Raw genomic sequence first — 21,399 nt, 5'->3', positions numbered from 1 at the left:
TACAAATATATATATAAGTAATATTATTATTATAAAGAGGGGTTTTTACCGTTTAATGACCGGTTTGTCGATTTTAAAACTTTAGTCGCAGTTAAAACCTAATGTAAAATATAAAATAAATACAAGACTTTAAATTAAAGCGTAAAGTAAATAACGATAATGAAATTGCGAATAATAAAAATGCGATAAAAATTAAATTGCGATAATTAAAAAGTACGATAATTAAAAGTGCGATAAAATAAAATAACAATAAATAAAAGTGCGATAATTAGAAGTGCAATTAAATATAAAATAAAGGAAATAAAATATGATATAAAAGAATTATGCTTATTTAAACTTCCGTAATCATGATGTTTGACGTGTTGATTTTAGTTTTATGCCCTTGGGTTAATTGTCCTTTGTCCTGGATTATTCAATATGTCCGTCTGGTTTTTTTCCATAACAGTCCATCAGTCATAAATATAAATTGCAAGTGTCCTTGTCAAATTATTATTATACCCGACGATAAATATTCCAACTAATTGGGGATTCGAATTGTAACAAGGTTTTAATACTTTGTTTAATGAATACACCAGGTTATCGACTGCGTGTAAACCAAGGTTTTACTACTTTGTTAACAATTACACCAATTACCCTTGAATGTAATTTCACCCCTGTTTTAATTATTCTAGTGGCTATTAATCCATTCCCGTGTCCGGTTAAATGAACGATTATTCGTACATATAAATACCCCGCCCATCGTGTCCGATCGAGTGTATATGGTAATTTATAGGGACGCCCAATTGTAAATCTTTATATTAACATTAACAAATTTTCATTTAGTTAAACAAATATAAAGCCCATTAATAGCCCATAGTCTAGTTTCCACAAGTGTCGTTCTTTTGTCCAAACCCCAATTATGGTACAAAGCCCAATTACCCAATTTTAGTAATTAGCCCAACATCATGAAAACTTCGTTTTAAATAAGCATAATAATAACTTAGCTACGAGACATTAATATAAAAAGGTTGAACATAACTTACAATGATTAAAAATAGCGTAGCGTTACACGGACAGAATTTCGACTTACACCCTTACAACATTTGCTAACATACCCTTATTATTAGAATTATAATTAAAATTAAAATATAAATTATAAATATAAATATATTACGTTGAAGAGGAAGAGAAAAAGGATATCTTTAACTCGTCAGAAAACTGGCTATTTATAGGACCTGACCAGCAATCTTACACCATGCGACTCGCATGGTTTTGTGCTTCTGGCCATGCGAGTCGCATGGCCACCCTGGATTCAGCCAACTACTTTTGTTTTCTTCTTGCCGACGTAATATAATAATAATAATATATATAATATATAATTATATATAATTATATATATATTATATTATATTCTTGTGCATAGTAGACTAGATATTTTTGGTCCGTTGCGTCGGGCGTTTCTTCTTGGCTCAGGTCCCGGTTCCGGATTTTCGGACGTCCTCGCGTATTATTTTAAATCGCGTACTTTGCGTTCCGCAACTTGTACTCTTGTCATTTTGAGACGTTCCTCATCAATATTTTGAACCTTTTTAGTTGTATCTTGTACTTTATAGCTCTTTGGACCTTTTTGTCTACAATTTGTCGAATCTGTCTTTTGTCTTCACCTTTTATTATTTAAACGAATATCTCTTGTAAATAGAACAATTGCAACTAAAAGCTTGTCTTTCTTGAGGAATAATGCTATGAAATATATGTTCGTTTTTAGCATTATCAAATATTCCCACACTTGAGCGTTGCTTGTCCTCAAGCAATATTGTCTTGAAATACTAGAATCACTTCTTTATTCTTCACACTTTGTACATCAGTGATTTCTATACGGCGGTATAAACAATGGAAGTAACGATATGGTTTACAGTCCCACATGACTATAAAAATTTAGATCCATTAAGGAAATTGGATCTTTATGAAAACATTTGATCTTTTGAAATCTAGTTTTTACCCTAGATAAGTTTTCCGGAATAACCTTTTACCGGTGTTTGCAAAATATTTTTGTGGGTTTGGTGGGTTTCAGATTTGAAAATTTTAGCTCAAAACTTGCGGTTTTGTGTCACCCACTTGCTAACCTTGTATTAGGAAAGCAACACGTCCAGTTTACTTGTCCCGTATATTACCTTTCGGCAAACTACCGTCCGGTTGTAAAGGAAAGCGTTGAACAAGCAACTGTTAAGGCAATGTCCCGTGACATGCTTTTGATTATGGTCTATAACGTGTCGGACGCAATTACTATCCTTGGTAGGAGCAATAGTAAAGCTCATCCTTATAATTTTTCGGTCTGGCACAAGGTCCTGTCTTTGACCACTATGCAACCACCGTTCTTACGGTTGACACCCGATTTAGTTCAGGTGACCTAATGAATTCCAGGTGAATTCCTAGGATTTTACGTTCAATGGTAATGAACGCATTGAAAATAGGGTTTTCAGAAAACAAATCGGTTTGTATTTTTGATCAAAATATTTTCTCGTTTCAGCTCGAGTTTTAGATATCATTGAATTCCATGAGTTTGAATTCTCAATCTTTATGGTCAATCTCTAGGATTGAGTAATATCAGTCTTAAAAGCTGATTTTTAATCTTTAAGGAGATTATCCTTTCTGGGGATCTGATTCATTAGTCTTATCCAGCTAATTTGCATGGTGCCCCCCCATTGTACGAGATAAATCCTTCTCATGGTTAGGATAAATCTGACCACTTGGCGACCCTGTTTAATGCTGAGGTCCGTGGATTTCCTGCTGATTTTAGTGATGACTTTTCTAGATTTTTCGTCAACCTACAGCTGGTCTGAACGACAACTTCATGACCTAAATCAAGAAGCGCGTGTCTTTTTCGGAAGACTTTACTTCCTTTTAATGATGGAATTGATTCATCGTGTAGATCCATCTCTTCTTTTCTTTCATTGGGTAAAATAGTTTAGTTTAGTCCAAAGCAAAAGTATTTTCAGTTATTTGTTACAGATATATGTGACATATGTTTAAAATAGCTTGGTAAATTTTCCCACACTTGGTTTTTTATTTTTCTTTTTATCGTCCTCTATTCCATTTTAAATGAATTTTAACATTTTCGTTTGTTTCTCAATTTATGTCCTTTCCGAGGTAACAATAATTTCGGTGTTAAAACCTAGTTTTATTGTTCATAAATATGTATAAACATGATTTTAATTCATTTAATTGAAAATTTTGAAAAATTTTACTAGAATTGGGTAGTCAGTATATAAGACTAGGGCTGTTCTTTATTATCAGAGAGCACTAGATTCTAATACAACTACTGCTTTACTAGTATTTTTAATGGTAACCAAGTGTTTAATATAAAAATTTTAAAATCCGAAAGAATTTAATCCCTTCCCACACTTAAGATCTTGCAATGCCCTCATTTGCAAGAAATCAGTAACAATTTAAATTATTGAGGGTGATTTGTGTGAAAATGATTAAATTTTTACCAAAGTTTCCAAATATATTTGCGTTTGTTTGCTGAATGATAAATGGTGCACGTCATTTGTTCATTCCGTCTTGTTGTTATTTCACATACATTTTGCATCATTGTCGTCAAAATTACTTGCTTTTGCTGAACTTAATGCCAGTCTTTGAAAACGCGTTGTTTTACCCTGTTTTGTGCATAAAATAGAATACATACAATACAAATATAATCATACATGAAATTTGAAATGGAACTTTGGCATCCCACTTTCAAACTATAAGAAAAATATTAGTACACAATAATAATAAAATATCCAACATTACATAAACATAATAAAATGTTAAGTGTTTAAAATAAAAATAAAAATTACCACTTATCTCTACTGATCAGGAGGTGGGTTAGGAGGAAAATTAGGATATGGATCCCAATTCATGTTCGCGTCCGGGTTCCATGGCTGATTATAGGTGTACTGGTATGCTGCGTCATAATCATATGAATCATAGGGTGGTCTCATCTCTGGCTGATGTGCGGGATAGTATGCGGGTCGGGTCGGATAATACATCTCACCAGGCTGCAACTGGCTTATAATTTGGCGCTGATGATAATCCCATCGGCCATGCTCTCGTTGCCGGGAATGCTCGTAGTCATTCCGGCGTTGCCATGCCTCGTACTGCATATGCCTATCATAGTTCGTCATGTATTCATCCTCCATACGAATACCTAAATCAAGAGCAGTCTCCCGAACAACTCCTATAATGTTGTTCGCCTCCTCCATCTCGTCATCCGAACCTCTCTCTACCTGTCGCTGAGGTCCCTCGTATCGATATACCCGACCACGTCTCATCAATAATACCCTTGCACCGTGATAAAGGTTTGAACTTATAGTTTCACCTCCGTCCTCTATTTCGTTCATTGGACCCCCTTGGTGCTTATCTACACCTAAATACTCTCCAATGAGAGTAATGAAAATACCACCACCTATAATACTCCCCGATTTCATCCCCGAAACTGCATTAGCGAGATAATAACCAACACAATAGGGAATGTTAACGAAACTCCTCGGGTCTCTAATACACTTGAGGTAGAACAAATCATTTACGGTCAATTTCTCCTTATTCCTACCCCTTTGTGTAATTGTGTTTGCTAAGAATCTATGAATCACCCGGAGTTCAGCTCTGTCTATATCTAAGTATGTATGATTTCCACTGGCGTGAAATTCATTAAAGTGTGACATACGCCTCCAGACAGCGTTAACATCAAATTCCCTATCTACCCTTTCTCCTTGGGCAATCAGGCTATTACAGTCGGGGCTCAAAAGTTCAGCAGGGGTGTAAATCTGTAAGGCCCTGGCTAAATCTATCATGGACATTCTGTACATGCGTCCACCTAACAGAAATCTAATAAAGCTTCTATCATCTATTCTCCTAACATCACTGTTTAACTTAATAGTACTAAGTAATTCTATACACCATTCCCTATATATGGTTCTACGAATGGAAAATAGGCGCATCCAATCGTTAAACTGAGAATTACCATACCTTTGCACCAATAATTCCCGAATCGGTTCGGCAAGGTCAACTGTTTCCAAAGGTACCCAGTCAATTGCCCTTGGCATTTCAACAACCTTATTGTAGAGAATGTGCATGTTCTTTTGATAATCTGGATACTCTATCCAACATCGATCAAATCTCAGATTTGGATGTAACTGATCTTCATTAATGTCTAAGCTCAGAATCCTTTGATGTGGAGCGAATTGACGAAACTGATTCACGAATAATTGATCTTGATCGTGATAAGGAATATGTTGCTCCTCCTGTTCTTCTTCTTCTTGTTGCATATGTTGTTCTTGTTCATGAAACATTTGCGGTTCGGGCTCTGGTTGCCTGGATGATGATGCTCCTGAACCTCCAGTATCGGCTTTCTGCAAAACACATTAAACACAAAATTTTTGCATCCAAATATGCATTAGTGTTAGCGAAATAATAACTTGAAACAATTATGATGACCTGTTCAATTCATAACACATTTTATACACATTTTCTTAACAATAACAATTCTACACTTTTACATACGAAAATGTGTACAATGTTTTATCACATTTAAACTCTTAAACATGTCAACAATAATCATTATAGCAATTAAACACTTGTTACATGGCATTCAAATCAAACTAGTGTTCATTTTCATATTTTTGTCAAGTCTACACTTTGTCAAATAAGCATATACGAAAAATGTACATCAAGTTCATAAGCATTTATCTTAAATAACATGCCAAAATAATCACTACTAGCAATGAAACAAGTTTCAAATGGCCTTTATATCAAATTATCCAAGTTCATGAATTTTTAGACTTAAAAAGTCTACTTTAATTCTCAAAAACATGTTTAGGCTCAAAGTTTGGATCATTTAACTACCTAGACATGTTACATTACTCAATTTAGCAACAATTCATGACAAAAATCGGCCATAACCTGTTTATATCAAAAAGCCCCAAATTGCTCAAGAACACAAACCCTAGATTCTTAAAAATTTGAAGTTTTTAGCTTCAATTCATGTTAAATAGCTTCTATCTAGGATATACATGCATAATATAACATCAATTTAGCTCTAATTACACCTAAATTTAACAAAATCAAAATATAAATTTTCTAGCTCAAGAACACAAAAATTCGAATTTAAAGAGATTAGGGGTGAAATCTTTACCTTTCTCCTGAAGGGGTTGAGACTACTGAATCTAGGCATGATTATTGTGAAGTTTTGCAAGAAATTTGGTGAAAATTGGTGAAAAATTGAGAGAGTTTGGAGATGGTTCGTGTATGTGTGTGTTATTGTGAAAGAAAGAGCAGAACTCGGCTGGATTTTGTTCCTGTCCAGTTTTTAGTGGCCATGCGAGTCGCATGGCATAACCCTTTCCCTCATGCGACTCGCATGGGGGTATTTTCCAGGGTTTTTTTTTTTTTTTTTTTTTTTTTTTTTTTTTTTTTTTTTTTTTTTTTTTTTTATAAAAACCTTTTACTTTTAAAACATGAAATTTAATAAAATTTTAAAAATTTTGTTTCTTTTTAAGACGAGGTCGTTTCGGGACGATGCCCTAGTCCGTCCCTCGACAAAATTTTAAAATTTGTCTTTTTGTAGCGATTGTTTTAAAAGCTAAGATTTTTGGGTTTTTTTAATGTTTTTGGCATACTTTAAATCAATAAGATTAAAAATAATGATAATAAAAGTTCTCGTCCCTCCCTCGGGTAAAGCAATTTCGGTTCAAAGACCTAGTCTTCAACTTACGACGAATTTTAAAAATCATATTCTTAACTTAATTAGATAAAGTAAATTTTTGTTTTTAAATTCACACAACATAAATATAAAATTCAAAATTAAAAATTAAAAAAATTCACACCAAACTTAAAATTTGAAATGCATAAAATTAAAAATTCATATTTTAAAAATTAAAAATTCACACCAAACTTAATTTAAAAATTCATATTATAAATTCACACCAAACTTATATTAATTTTTCAAATATTTACAATTTTAAATATATTGTTTTTATAAAGTTTACAATATTAATTTAAGGTTTAAATATTAATTTTAAAAACATGGTAAAAATAAAATTAAAAATCTTTTTGTCTTTTTATCCCTCTGTAATCAATCAAATATTATCAAAAATATGCGCCCCTCTTTTCGGTAAAGTAATTTCGGTTCCAAGACCTAATTTAACTCATGACGAATTTTTGAAATATTTTGGGTTGATTGATTAAAGATATTTATACCTTAAGAATAAACGTTAAATTTCGCAGTGATGTAATAAATTTTCGAACGATATCAATAATTTCGGTCGCCAAACCTAATTTTATTTAATACCAATTTAATACTTTTGGCGAACAAATTAGCGTTTATTATCAAAAGGTTAAAAATAAAAATAAAAATAAAAACTGTACAGACATACCTGTGAAATAGATTTCTTAGTTATATGATCTATTGTATTCATAAGATAGTCGGTTTAATTGGTCTTCCATGGCTGCATAGGCGTAACCTCGAGCATTCATTGTCTTTTCTTCTAAACATATGAACGGTCCGTCTCTACATAAAGTAACAAATTCGGTATTTGAATAGGTTTGATTATTTGAACATTTACCTCCATGTGACCATTTTCCGCATTTGTGACATTTTTCTAGGTGTCGTGCTCTTCTTTTCGCTGCGGATTTCGATTTTCCTTTACCAAATTGTAACTTATTATCTTCGCATCTGGATCCTTTTCTAACTCCGTCCATTCTTTCTCTGATTACTGATACTAATTCACTCGGTAGTATGTCATTATTACGTTTAGTGATCAAAGCGTGTAGCATTAGACCATGGTTTAGTTCACAGGCAGTCTTCATTACGTAAAAACCTAAAAAAAAATAAAAATTCAGAATGGGGGGAGAAGACTAGTTCTTTAGGGTCTGCTAGGGAAAGACCATACGTGTTCCATTTTCGAGAACTACACGAAAACAGACAATCTAACTCTAACAGAAATACATATTATCCTTTAAAGACTTGATTCTCCCCACACTTAGTTAGCTGTGGTGTCGAAATTGTGATTAACTTCGTTGTCGACTTCCATCGGACCATGTATGTAATGTTTAACTCTGTGACCATTAACTTTAAATTCAATCCCATTTGAATTTATTAATTCTATCGTTCCGTATGGGAAAACTCTTTTGACTATGAATGGTCCAGACCATCTTGATTTCAATTTTCCAGGAAATAGCTTGAATCGTGAATTGAAAAGAAGAACTCTGTCTCCTTCTTTGAATTCTTTTGAACTTCTGATTCTTTTATCATGCCATTTCTTCGTTCTTTCTTTATAGATTAACGAATTTTCGTATGCTTCATGTCTTAATTCTTCTAATTCGTTTAGTTGATTTAATCGTAGACGTCCGGCTTCATGTAAATCAAGATTACATGTCTTCAAAGCCCAAAATGCTTTGTGTTCAATTTCTACTGGAAGATGACATGCTTTTCCATAAACAAGTCTAAAAGGTGTGGTTCCAATTGGAGTTTTGTAGGCTGTTCTAAAAGCCCAGAGTGCATCCTCCAATTTAATGGACCATTCCTTCGGATTTGATCCTACGGTTTTCTCTAGAATACGTTTTAAAGCTCGGTTGGTATTTTCAACTTGTCCACTTGTTTGTGGATGATATGCGGTGGAGATTTTATGAGTTACTCCATATCTTTTAAGAACTTTCTCAAGTTGATTATTACAGAAATGAGTACCCCGATCACTTATTAAAGCTTTCGGTGTTCCAAACCTTGCAAAAAGACGTTTTAAAAAGTTTACTACAACTCGTGCATCGTTAGTTGTGAGAGCTTGTGCTTCCGCCCATTTAGATACATAGTCAATGGCTACGAGTATATATAGATTATTATGAGATTTTGGAAATGGACCCATAAAGTCAATACCCCAAATGTCAAATACTTCACATACTTGGATGACATTTTGTGGCATTTCATCACGTTGACTTATTTTTCCGGCCCTTTGACATGCATCACAGGATTTGCAAAGAAGGTGTGCGTCTTTGTAAATTGTAGGCCAATAGAATCCAGCTTCATAAACTTTTCTTGCTGTTAGTTGAGGCCCATAATGCCCTCCTGTTGGTCCTGTGTGACAATGGTTTAAAATTTTACTAGCTTCATCTCCAAATACACATCGGCGTATTATTCCATCGGGACAACTTTTAAACAGATGTGGATCTTCCCAGAAATAGTGTTTTATATTACTGAAGAATTTCTTTCGTCTTTGGTACGATAATCCTTTTTCAAGGAATCCACAAACTAAGTAGTTTGCATAGTCTGCAAACCATGGGATTTCTTTATAATCTATCTTCAATAGATATTCATCAGGAAAGTTGTCTTGTATGGCCGATTCATTCAGAACTTCTAATTCGGGATTTTCAAGACGAGAAAGATGATCAGCGGCGAGATTTTCTGCTCCTTTTTTATCTCGGATTTCAATATCAAACTCTTGTAAGAGTAAGATCCAACGGATTAATCTTGGTTTAGCATCTTGTTTTGAAAATAGGTATCTAAGAGCAGAATGGTCGGTATAGACCACCGTTTTTGCTAGAACTAGATATGATCGAAATTTGTCAAAAGCAAAGACAATAGCAAGGAGTTCTTTTTCAGTAGTTGTATAGTTCGTTTGTGCTCCTTGTAATGTCTTACTAGCATAATATATAGGTTGAAATCGTTTTTCAATCCTTTGTCCTAAAACGGCTCCCATTGCAAAATCACTTGCATCGCACATTAGTTCAAATGGTAGATTCCAATTTGGTGTTATCATGATCGGTGCATTAGTGAGTTTTTCTTTAAGAATATTAAAAGATTTGATACATTCATCTGAAAAGATGAATGGCGCATCCTTTTCTAGGAGTTTATTCATAGGAGTGGCAATTTTTGAAAAATCTTTTATGAAACGTCGGTAAAAACCGGCATGCCCTAGAAAACTCCTAACTCCTCTAACATTGGTGGGATGTGGAAGTTTAGCAATTACATCTACTTTAGCTCTATCCACTTCAATTCCTTCTTTTGAAATTTTATGTCCAAGAACGATGCCTTCTTTAACCATGAAATGGCATTTCTCCCAATTAAGTACTAGATTTGATTTTTCGCATCTAATTAGCATTCGTTCCAGATTTACTAGACATGATTTAAATGTATCACCGAAGACTGAAAAGTCATCCATGAATACTTCCATGCATTCTTCTATCATGTCGTGAAAAATTGCCATCATACACCTTTGAAAGGTTGCAGGGGCGTTACAAAGTCCAAATGGCATTCTTTTGTAAGCAAAAGTACCATAAGGGCACGTGAATGTGGTTTTCTCTTGATCTTCGGGTGCTATTGGAATTTGAAAATATCCGGAAAATCCATCTAGAAAACAATAGTAACTATTTCCGGCTAATCTTTCCAACATTTGATCTATGAAAGGTAAGGGAAAGTGATCTTTTCTGGTGGCGTCATTTAATTTTCTATAATCAATACATACACGCCATCCTGTTACAGTCCTAGTAGGAATAAGCTCATTTTTCTCATTTGTAATGACAGTCATGCCACCCTTCTTAGGCACGCATTGAACTGGGCTTACCCATGGACTATCAGAAATTGGATATATCAAACCTGCATCTAGCAGTTTAATAATCTCTTTCTTAACTACATCTTGCATATTAGGATTTAGTCTTCGTTGGCGTTGCACATACGTTTTATGACCTTCTTCCATAAGGATTTTATGTGTGCAATACGAAGGACTTATTCCTTTAATATCATGAATCTTCCATGCAATGGCTGGTTTATGAGCTTTCAACACAGAAATGAGCTGTGATTTCTCATTTTCAGTAAGAGAAGACGATATTATTACAGGTAATTCAGATTCACCATGTAAATAAGCGTATTCCAAATGGTTTGGAAGTGGCTTTAACTCTAATTTCGGAGGTTCTTCTATCGATGATTTATATCGATATCTGTCTTCTTCTTTTAGCATTTGAATTTCTTCTGTTGTTGGTTCATATCCATTAGCTATAAGTGTAGCTAACATTTCAGCTTCATCAATTGGTTCATTTCCTTCTCCTAAAGAACATTCTCCTGTTCCTTGTAATTCTGGAAATTCTTCTAATAATTCTGCATGTGCATCTATAGTTTTAATATAATAACATGTATCATCTGCAGATTGTGGTTGTTGCATTGCTCTATCAACTGAAAAGGTAACACTCTCATCCTCTATACTTAGGGTCAGTTTCTTACCGAACACGTCTATCATTGCTTTAGCCGTGTTTAAGAATGGTCTTCCTAATATGAGAGGAACTTGAGAATCTTCTTCCATGTCCAGAACAACAAAATCTACTGGGAATACTAAAGTACCAACTTTAACTAGCATGTTCTCCATTATCCCTCTAGGATATTTTATTGATCTATCGGCTAGTTGTATGCTTATTCTTGTTGGTTTCAATTCTCCAAGGTCTAGTTTAGCGTATAGTGAATACGGCATTAGATTTATACTAGCACCTAAGTCTGCCAATGCTTCTATTGAACTAAGACTACCCAGAAAACATGGAATTGTGAAACTTCCTGGATCAGATAGTTTTTCTGGTATCTTATTCAACAGCACTGCTGAACAATTAGCATTCATAGTAACAGCCGAGAGTTCTTCCATTTTCTTTCTATTCGTGATTAGATCTTTCAAAAATTTAGCATATCTTGGCATTCCTGAAATCACATCAATGAAAGGAAGATTTACATTTATCTGTTTAAACATATCCAAGAATTTGGATTGCTCGGCTTCAAGTTTTTCCTTCTTCATTTTACTCGGGTAAGGAAGTGGTGGTTGATATGGTTTAACATAAGGTTTATCCTTAACTGTGTTATCTTCATTAACCTTTTCAACTACCGGTTCTTTTTCCTTATCTTGATCAGGTTGTGGTTCTTGTGGAGTAGGAATAGTTTCATCAGAAGTTACAGGTATTTCAGGTGGTTTAAGTGTTGTACCACTTCTTGTGGTAATAGCTTTAGCTGTTTCATTCCGGGGGTTAGCATTCGTATCACTAGGTAAACTTCCCGGTTTTCTTTCACCTATTAACCTTGCTAGGTTACTTACTTCTTGTTCCAGATTTTGAATAGAAGCTTGTTGATTTCTAAATGCTTGAGCATTTTGTTCATTGGTTTGTTTTTGAGATGTGAAAAACTGCGTTTGAGTTTCAACTAGCTTCGTCATCATATCTTCTAAATTCGGCTTTTTATCATCGGTTTGTTGTGGTGGTTTGTTTTGAAAATTCGGTCTTTGCTGATTATAAGTATTATTGGATAATTGTGGATTGCTAGGACCTTGTTGGTTGTTGTATGGAATATTTCGGTTATAATTCTGGTTTTGATTGTAAATTGGTCTTGGCGGTTGATAATTATTCTGATAATTATTTCCAGGCCTTTGGTTTATGTATGAAATATTCTCTCTTTGTTCCATTGTTAATTCAATACTGAGACAATCTTTTGTCAAATGTGGTCCTCCACACTGCTCACAACTAATTCGTATAGCATGAATATCTTTAGTCATCTTTTCCATTCGTCTCTCGAAAGCATCTATCTTTGCCGAAATGGAATCTAAGTCATGGCTAGAATCGGCTCTAGCTGCTTTAGATGATCTAATGATATCTTTTTCTTGGTGCCACTCATGCGAGTGGGAAGCAGTGTTATCAATAATTTTGTAAGCATCAGTTTCGGTTTTCTTCATAATCGAACCACCAGCTGCTATATCTATGTCTTTTCTTGTAGTGATGTCGCATCCTTGGTAGAATATTTGTACTATTTGACAGGTGTCTAAACCATGTTGCGGACATCCTCTTAATAACTTTCCATATCTTGTCCACGCCTCATATAGAGTTTCATTTGGCTTCTGTGTGAACGTAACAATTTCTGCTTGAAGTCTTACGGCTTTAGATGCAGGAAAGAATTGTTTAAGAAATTTATCAATTAAAACATCCCATGTATCGATCGCCCCTTCAGGTAACGATTCCAACCAATCTTTGGCTTCTCCCTTTAAAGTCCAGGGAAATAACATGAGATATATCTGTTCATCCTCCACTTCTCGGATTTTAAATAGTGTGCAGATCCTATTAAAGGTACGTAGATGTTCATTTGGATCTTCCTTCGGCGCACCACTAAATTGGCATTGATTAGTCACCATGTGTAGAATTTGTCCTTTGATTTCATAATCTGGCGCATTAATGTCTGGATGAGTAATTGCGTGACCTTGGCCAGTGCGTTTAGCTCTCATTCGGTCTTCCATACTTAAAGGTTCCAGATTCTCCATAATTGAATTTGTTGAATCCGTATCACTAAATGATTCTGATTTAATAGTTCGTTCCTCAACAATCTCTGTTTGAATGATTGGTGGTTCCGGAGGAAAGTTTAATGGTTCAGGATCTATGAACCGTTCCTGAATATTTTCTGGATTCTCAATTGTGAGGTTTGTTTCAAAAACTGGATTATCGGAAATTTGAACTGAAGTACTTGGTCGACTGGATGACGATTCTAAAGAAAAATCAACGGCGGTTATATTTGTTAAACGATGTCTTGATCGAGTTACAGGTGGTGAACGTACAAAAGGTGATGAACGTCTTGCTCGGTGCATTCACAGAATATCCTATTAGTTTTTAAAAGGAAAGAAAAATTATAATAAGTTATCCAATCAATAGACTTTTCTGATTTTGCCCACGTTTCGAATAGCCAAAAGATGCAGCAGAGGGGCAGGATTCGTTTGGTCTCAATATAATTGAGGACTGTTTGGCTCCAATAACCCGGTCCACGTACAAATCCAACTATTACTACGAACCAGAAAATTTTGATGTCTATCAATTTAACCACTTAAAATAAATTTTCGCAATTTTAAGAAATTTAGATAAGAAGTAGATAAAATTCTAAGTCCTAAAACTAGAATAGCGAGAAATAAGAAAGACAAAGAGTTCGTCGCAAAAGGTCGAAAAAGAAAAATGGTTAAAAAATAAAAGGTGACGGAAAAATAAAAGAAACTTATAAAAACTTAAAAATACTTAACTAATTTAACCTTATTACTACAACTAACTTAAAATTATAATTGCAAATTGATATTACTAATTGGAATGATAATTGATACATAGTAAAAGGTCTAAAAATATTAAAGCTTACAGGAAAAACTAAATCCCAAATGGAAATAACTTAAAAAGAAACTAAAACTTAAAAAGGCGTCGCAAAATTCTAAAGCACCTAAATCTTAGTCTAAAGAAAAAGCACTTAAGGAATTCTACGGCAAAACCTAAAAATCTAGGAGTAAAAATAACTATAGCAAAAACTAAGTTTAAAATTAAATATGAGCGAAAAATATAAATATTACGCTACAACGATTAAAAAGGGACAAAATATTAAAAGTTATAAAAAGTTATAAAAATATTAGATTTTATAAAAATATTATTTTTATATTTTATAATAAAAGTATTAAGTTTTAAATATAATAAAACTAATTAAAAGTAATTAATTAAACTAAAATCTTAATTAATAATAATAAAACTAGGGTTTAATTAAATAATAATATATTATACTCCGTAATTAATGCGTTTTTAGGGTTTGAGGGTGGCCCTGTCAGACCCCTCATGCGAGTCGCATGGTTTTAGGGGGGGGGTCATGCGAGTCGCATGACTGAACTGGACCAGTTCAACTGGACTGGTTCAAATGACGGGTCACGTATTATTTTATATTTAATTTCTTTTATTTTCTGTTTTAAATTTAAATAAAATATATATATATAATTAGAATAAAAACTTAAAAATAAACTTAAAATACTTTATAATTTTGTAAAAATAAAAGAAAAACTTAAAAATATACTTAAAATACTTTTTTTTTTTTTTTTTTTTCGATTTTAAAAGCTTTTCTTTTAATTTTTTTTTTTTTAAACAAAAATATAAATTTTACAAAAACTAATTATAACTTAAAAATTAAAAATATGGCGTTTCGCTTCGGCGAATGTTAGGTCCCCGGCAGCGGCGCCAAAAATACTTGATGTCAAAGCAGAGGGGTATAAAATACTATTAATTTTTAGCAGAAAAATACTATTAAATACGATACAATTTTACACAAGATATTTATTTATTTATAGAATGGATATACTTAAACCTTGCTACAACACTTATAGGCAGTGTACCTAATCGTACAGTAGTGTAGTTTTTAGTAAGTCCGGTTCGTTCCACAGGGAGATCTTTAAGCAAAGCTCAACGCTATATTAGTTTACTTTTATAAAAATACAAATATATATATAAGTAATATTATTATTATAAAGAGGGGTTTTTACCGTTTAATGACCGGTTTGTCGATTTTAAAACTTTAGTCGCAGTTAAAACCTAATGTAAAATATAAAATAAATACAAGACTTTAAATTAAAGCGTAAAGTAAATAACGATAATGAAATTGCGAATAATAAAAATGCGATAAAAATTAAATTGCGATAATTAAAAAGTACGATAATTAAAAGTGCGATAAAATAAAATAACAATAAATAAAAGTGCGATAATTAGAAGTGCAATTAAATATAAAATAAAGGAAATAAAATATGATATAAAAGAATTATGCTTATTTAAACTTCCGTAATCATGATGTTTGACGTGTTGATTTTAGTTTTATGCCCTTGGGTTAATTGTCCTTTGTCCTGGATTATTCAATATGTCCGTCTGGTTTTTTTCCATAACAGTCCATCAGTCATAAATATAAATTGCAAGTGTCCTTGTCAAATTATTATTATACCCGACGATAAATATTCCAACTAATTGGGGATTCGAATTGTAACAAGGTTTTAATACTTTGTTTAATGAATACACCAGGTTATCGACTGCGTGTAAACCAAGGTTTTACTACTTTGTTAACAATTACACCAATTACCCTTGAATGTAATTTCACCCCTGTTTTAATTATTCTAGTGGCTATTAATCCATTCCCGTGTCCGGTTAAATGAACGATTATTCGTACATATAAATACCCCGCCCATCGTGTCCGATCGAGTGTATATGGTAATTTATAGGGACGCCCAATTGTAAATCTTTATATTAACATTAACAAATTTTCATTTAGTTAAACAAATATAAAGCCCATTAATAGCCCATAGTCTAGTTTCCACAAGTGTCGTTCTTTTGTCCAAACCCCAATTATGGTACAAAGCCCAATTACCCAATTTTAGTAATTAGCCCAACATCATGAAAACTTCGTTTTAAATAAGCATAATAATAACTTAGCTACGAGACATTAATATAAAAAGGTTGAACATAACTTACAATGATTAAAAATAGCGTAGCGTTACACGGACAGAATTTCGACTTACACCCTTACAACATTTGCTAACATACCCTTATTATTAGAATTATAATTAAAATTAAAATATAAATTATAAATATAAATATATTACGTTGAAGAGGAAGAGAAAAAGGATATCTTTAACTCGTCAGAAAACTGGCTATTTATAGGACCTGACCAGCAATCTTACACCATGCGACTCGCATGGTTTTGTGCTTCTGGCCATGCGAGTCGCATGGCCACCCTGGATTCAGCCAACTACTTTTGTTTTCTTCTTGCCGACGTAATATAATAATAATAATATATATAATATATAATTATATATAATTATATATATATTATATTATATTCTTGTGCATAGTAGACTAGATATTTTTGGTCCGTTGCGTCGGGCGTTTCTTCTTGGCTCAGGTCCCGGTTCCGGATTTTCGGACGTCCTCGCGTATTATTTTAAATCGCGTACTTTGCGTTCCGCAACTTGTACTCTTGTCATTTTGAGACGTTCCTCATCAATATTTTGAACCTTTTTAGTTGTATCTTGTACTTTATAGCTCTTTGGACCTTTTTGTCTACAATTTGTCGAATCTGTCTTTTGTCTTCACCTTTTATTATTTAAACGAATATCTCTTGTAAATAGAACAATTGCAACTAAAAGCTTGTCTTTCTTGAGGAATAATGCTATGAAATATATGTTCGTTTTTAGCATTATCATATACACCTATAACGTGAAGGTTATAATTAAAAGATAACGTGCACTTTATACAAACCTCACCGCTACTTGTGGCCTAGGGTGATCTTTGTTACCATTATGGGATGCTTGTGGATCTCGAATGCCAAGACTTAGATTCTGGTCAAGAGATCCTGGGCCGCTCGGTAACAATAGATCATTCGAGTGACTTGCATGTTAGCAATGAAGTTTGGGCGAGATTGTACAACGTCTTTGTTGAGGATTATAACCCGAACATTCTTAAACTAGAAGCTTACTATAAGTGGAAGCTTTCCATAAATAGTAGGTTTCCAAAAATAGAAACTTTTGAGAAATAGGAACTTTTCTCGAAAACCGTCACTGTTAATATAGTTGCTATATTAATAAACAAACTTTATGTCTGTTAGACATTAACTAATCAAAGATTATATCTCTAGGTTAAGATCTCCGATCACTTACTCCGTTCATTCTTCTTTGCGTAGAATAACTTACTTGCTACTAAGGTGAACTTCATAGCCTCACTTTTTACTGTTTCATAACTGCTTTTATAACTTTTGGGGTGAGACACATGCTTGCATTATAACTGTTTTACGCTTAGACACAAGTACTAAATTGTTAACTATGCTGTCTTGCTTTGATTCATGCTAAATCCCTACTGTAATATCGTTAATTGCTACGTATAAATGCAAACTTAATTATTGTTAGTAGGCCTATTGAGAGTAACGTCTCTAACCATTTGATCGCTGGTCTTTTGTTACATTATAATGATTCCACGACACTGACAGTACAAGGTGTCATAGGGTAAATTGTTTAGTAGCGATATTACAAACTGCAGCAACACTTTTAGATTGATATATCTATATTGATCAACTTTAAATTAAATATTGTGGTCTAAAACTTTGGATATTATTTATAAACCTGTGAATTTTACTCAACCTTTTTGGTTGACACTTTAAGCATGTTTTGTCTCAGGTGACGATTGAGCTAGCTGTTTGCAACTTTGTGATGATAGATTTGATGCTTGCATGGAGTCCACATCGCATATTATATTTTAGTTCGTAAACATTTATTTTACATTTTAATAATAATGTAAACATTTATTACTGCTTCCGCTGTTTTGTTAACAAAGGTTTTATTTAAAAAGTCTCATATTGAAATGCCTCGTTTATATTAATTATAAACGTTTCATATTAATTGATTTCTTTGCGAGGTTTTGACCTCTATATGAGACGTTTTCAAAGCTAGAATTCATTTTAAAATAACCATAACTTTTATTATTGAATAAAGGTTTAAAAGCATAAGTTTTGATTGTCGATCAAAGACAATCTCCTCAAAATACATGTATTTTACACACACCATTACATACTTGTCAACAATATATTACAAATACAAATCCCGAATGCAAGTTTATTTATTTAGAAAAGTATGATGACTCCAAATCCAAGTTTATTTATTTAGAAAAGTATGATGACTCCAAATCTTGACGTTGAGTAAACATGCAACAGTGGAAGCTTTCTAATAATCACCTGAGCATAAACATGCTTAAAAAGTCAATAAAATTGTTGGTGAGTCATAGGTTTAGTTTCTATATAATAATCATAACATTTAATAAGCCACAAGATTTCATTTAATTAAATGCGCAGGATCATTACAACTGCAAAAATCATTCATACGATGAGTCGCCTGGTAACCGACCTTAACATAGAGTGCTTAAGATATCTGGCATCATACATTCCACTATTCAAATGTATGACAAGAACCCTTCGAAGTACTAAAGCATTTCCACTATTCGAAAATGGGGGTGGTTGGTGCCCGTAGATCTACCTTTAGGATTCGCGTCAATTAGTGTTTTTCACTAATTCTTAGGTTACCAAGCATAATAATAATAAGTACTGATATCCGGTATAACAAAACAATCGTAGAATGTAGTTTCATGAACTTGTGCTTATTTTGTAAAACATTTATAAATTTGCATGTATTCTCATCCCAAAATAATTTGGATAGTAAAAATGGGACTATAACTCACTTGTGATGATTTCCGAATAGATGGTAATAAGACTTGGCCTTTGACAAATTCACGAACCTAATAATAATATTCTTGTGTCAAGATATATATATATAATTAGTATTCCATACTTATGATACTTGTGATAATTTTAATTGTCCATTGTTAGTAGTCCAATGTTCGCAGTCCAATAGTCCGATAGTCCAACAGTATAAATATATATATAAATATAAATGCATATATTGTGTTAGAATTTACTAACACTATAATATATTGTCTTAATATAATAAGACACATAATATGTATATTGTCTGAAGCAATCCGCGACCCATTGTATACATGTCTCAGGCTCGATCATAACTCAAAGTATATATATTATGTTGGAATCCACTTCGACCCACAGCTAACTCGAGATTACTGCCAATGGTGTCTTATAGTTCGTGTCAATAATATATATAGAAGAAGTCAAAATGATATGTCAAAACTTTGTATACGAATCCACGGTGATCAAGTCATATATATATGGTGCCTTACGATCTTTATTAAGACTATAATATATTGTCTTAGAACTTAATCACGACTATTATAAATTGTATTTCCTTAAGTTTGGGAACAAGACATGTATAAATACATGTAGGATACAAGGTAAGTTAACTAGGATAAGGTTAGCATCTATTTTTATTAATCAAAACCGTAGCTAAAAACAAACAAAAACATCCAATTTTGTTTTACCTATAATTTCTTCGTTACAAATCCGTTTTGAGTGATTCGACTTGCCATGGTTTTGTATAAAACCGTTATTTATTAATCTAAACAGAAAAAGTATATGTTTATAGTCGAAAATACAGCTTAGGTGTCAAATACAAGAAGATAGTCATATTCGTCGTAAGAACGACATCTTGATGACTCTTTTGAAAAACATACTTCCAATTAGAGTTTAACCATGGATTTTATATATATTTCATATCCATATAAAATAAGATTTTTCACCAGAGGAAATCTTTTAATTCAAAGTTTAAGATAGGTTTTTAAAATCAAACCCAAAACAGCCCCCGATGATCTATGACGGCGTATGTTCAGTTTTAAGGTGTTCTTCGTGTTTACAAGTTTTATATCCTTATGTTAGCTTGACATACTGTCATAATACATGTGTTGAAGTATTTTAAAAGTCAAGTTAGAAGGATTAAGTTTGTTTGTGAACAAGTTTAGAATTAATCTAAACTATGTTCTTGTTGTTGTAAGTTATAAACTCATAATAAGATAGCTATATGGATATGAATCGAAAAAGATTATGAATAAGGTGACTACCTCAAATTAAATGAACAAAGTTTCTGATAAAATAAGATGATAATATTGTGATCAAAGATATCCTTGATGGCTCGTAATCCTTGGAGTAGAATCATAGAATGAACAAAAGTTCGAATAAGATTTCTATCTTGAATTAAGATAGTTATAAGTATATGAATTGAACCAAAGCTTATATATAATTCTTACCTTGATAAAGAGGAGTAGATGAGTTAATAAAGTGTTCTTGAAGCTAGTTTATGATCAAAGTGAATGAAGATTTTCTAGTACTTGAAGTATGTGTGTTTAAAGAGTGTTTAAAAAGTAAGAAATGGAGAGAATATTTGGAGTTCTTGTGTGAGAGTATTATGAGAGTGAAGGTAAGTTAAATAGTTGATATGAATGAGTAAAAAGAGTGTTAAAAGTCATGGTTCATGTATATGGTTAAGAGACTTTATCAAAATTTGGAATATAGCATAATAATGCAAACTAGAAGTTAAATGTTTATTCCCACAATTCTCCATCATGTTTATCCTTGTCTTTTGACTCATAGGGCTGCTAAGGAGACTATAATTGGTATTTCATATTGGTATATACTCATAGTATTTAAGTATGGAAGCTGGGTATGATACGGGTGCAAATACCGAATGAATACGAATAGAATTCTTGATGGAATTGAATGAGATTATGAGTATAGCTATCTTTGTTGAGTATAAGTATGTTAGTATTTATGTTTAAGTCCTTCAAAAGTGTATTAATACATATTAATACAATACATATACATACATTTTAATTTAGAAATTATTACAACGTTAATCGTTATATATATGTATATAGTCTTGAAGTCTTTGAGTTAGTAATCTCATTTTATATATATAACCAATTGTTAATATATGTAATGAGATACTTAAATATCATTTAACAATCATGAGTATATATTTATATTCATATATACTTCATTAAATAATTATTATGAATTATGACGTTCGTGAATCGTCAGACAGACGGGGTGGCCAAATGTTTGTATAAAATTCATTTCAAATAACCAAGTCTTAATGAATTTGATTGCTTAACATGTTGGAAACATTAATTATGTAAATATTAATCTTCTATATATTA

The sequence above is a fragment of the Rutidosis leptorrhynchoides genome, chromosome 3, assembly GCF_046630445.1.
Source record: "Rutidosis leptorrhynchoides isolate AG116_Rl617_1_P2 chromosome 3, CSIRO_AGI_Rlap_v1, whole genome shotgun sequence".
In the NCBI taxonomy this organism is placed as follows: Eukaryota; Viridiplantae; Streptophyta; class Magnoliopsida; order Asterales; family Asteraceae; genus Rutidosis; species Rutidosis leptorrhynchoides.
Note: the sequence above shows the minus strand (reverse complement) of the source record.